The sequence below is a fragment of the Schistocerca cancellata genome, chromosome 2, assembly GCF_023864275.1.
Source record: "Schistocerca cancellata isolate TAMUIC-IGC-003103 chromosome 2, iqSchCanc2.1, whole genome shotgun sequence".
Classification (NCBI taxonomy): domain Eukaryota; kingdom Metazoa; phylum Arthropoda; class Insecta; order Orthoptera; family Acrididae; genus Schistocerca; species Schistocerca cancellata.
Window position 1 is genome coordinate 771,429,118 of NC_064627.1, and position 1,969 is coordinate 771,431,086.

Sequence of the window (1,969 nt, forward strand, 5' to 3'; positions counted from 1 at the left end):
CAAGAACGACACACACACACACACACACACACACACATTCCCGAGGGAGGACTCGAATCTCCGGCGGAAGGGGTCGCACGATCCGTGACTGCGCCTCAAACCGGGCGGCGCGCTTGGCGGTTCGAAACAGGTAATGGGATAATAAAAATAGGAAAACAAAACAAAAGACGATTAGCTGCAATAATTTCAAGAAACCTTTATTCATCATAGTCGCTGTGATACTCGTTCATGATGGAAAAAAGTTCCATTATGTCTCTCGGTATGGCCAAAGGAGTACAGAAAAATTAATGTTTCCGCCCGGGATCGAACCGGGGACCTTCCGCGTGTTAGGCGGATGTGATAACCACTACACCACGGAAACAGCCAGTACCCACTCTCGGCAGTCTGTAATCTGACGGGGCTCCTATCTCGTACTGTCTTCAATCTTCTCTTGAATGTTACGTAACAGCTTGTCCTTCGCCATGATCCCCGAACTACTCATAGTGCGCTGTTGCAGGTGTCCGAAACGACAGCAGACTGCCAGTGACGATATTATGCATAGATATAAACATACTGTCGTACGGGGATCAGGATATTTCAGAGTCACTGGTCCACCACATATTTTTATTAACCATATAGCCAGTTTCTGAACTGCATCGGTGTATTTTTCTCTACATTAAGCACTAATTCCTAATCTTTCCCTCAGACTGTTTTATCGGAATCAAGTGCAAAAATTCTGATATTGCTATAATACTATCCGCCTGTCATCAATAAGCAACAATTGAGGTAGCCTAGTAGCCTCCATCCAAACCGATGCTATGTTTATCACCGACATTTTCATGTGTTAATGTTACCGCAATATACTATAGTTACTTCTTTCAAACACCAGGTATGTCGTAGAATTAGGATTCAGAAAATGTAGCAATTGCTACATATTGTTACTGTAATTCAGTAACGTGATAAGAGGCCGTACGTACTGTCATTAACTAGCTGCTATATAGCAGTGTGGATTTACTGGATATTGCTGCTAATACGGAAGCAACAGCGAAAGGAAAACGAAAATATAGTACTCTGGCAGCACGTGAACTCTGCAAGAGGCCGGAAATCTAGTTCTTTCTGTGTTGCTAACTTTCCTAACTTCTGCTTAAGTTCCTAATAATGTGTAGATTTCCAACGCACTGGTAGTAAAGAAACAAGGCAAATATCAGAATACTGCACTGTAACTATATTGACAATCTGTACGGTGCTCAGCATTGCAAGTCTTACGTCGAATACTGCAAAGTAAAGAAACGTAGCTTTTTTTCGAGTTTTGGAATAATCAACCGTGTGATTTCACAATGGTGTATCCCCACAGTATGTGTTCATTATACAGTGTACGTATGTCACCTCTTCATTCTATCAGAGTATGACATATTTTGTATTATTATAGTATTAATTTAGTGAAATGAGTTTTGATATAACTGCTTTACCAATAAACTGGAAAAAAATCTCTAGCATGTTGACGGATTGCGCAATGTGTCGCAGAAATGCCCTTGCGAAACCAAGTGTGCGCATCGCCTCGGTAGCGCAGTAGGCAGCGCGTAAGTCTCATAATCTTAAGGTCGTGAGTTCGATCCTCACCCGGGGCATATCTTTTTTTTTTTTTATTTACATATTTTGCCTGCACCTGCCCTTCGTCTTACTTGTCTATCAAATATTTAACGAAAATCCCCTATATGTAGCTCAAAGGAGCTTCACAATTATGAAGAAGAAAAAGCAACCGTATGTAAACTGCAAATTGAGGACTGTTTCTTTTATTTCATATTTCCCTAATGGTAAGGCTTTACCCAACAGAAGTATCGTATTACGAACAGATACGAAACGGATGATCGACGGAACAAAAAAAAACTGGCTGTCAAAGAAAGAATAGGACTCTGGGTTGCAACGAAAGTTTCCAATAAACGCAAAATTATTACTTAACGTGAGCTTCAATGGCCGTTACCGAATTTGG

The 1,969-nt window shown here is 41.0% G+C and overlaps 2 non-coding genes across 2 annotated transcripts; one reads left to right on the forward strand and one right to left on the reverse strand.

The window, feature by feature from the left end:
- Window positions 1-288: 288 nt before the first annotated feature.
- Window positions 289-361, reverse strand: Trnav-aac (transfer RNA valine (anticodon AAC)). The gene has a single exon. It is a non-coding gene; the product is annotated as a tRNA-Val (tRNA).
- A 1,173-nt stretch (window positions 362-1,534) lies between these two features.
- Trnam-cau (transfer RNA methionine (anticodon CAU)) lies at window positions 1,535-1,607 on the forward strand. The gene has a single exon. It is a non-coding gene; the product is annotated as a tRNA-Met (tRNA).
- The last annotated feature ends 362 nt before the right edge of the window (window positions 1,608-1,969 follow it).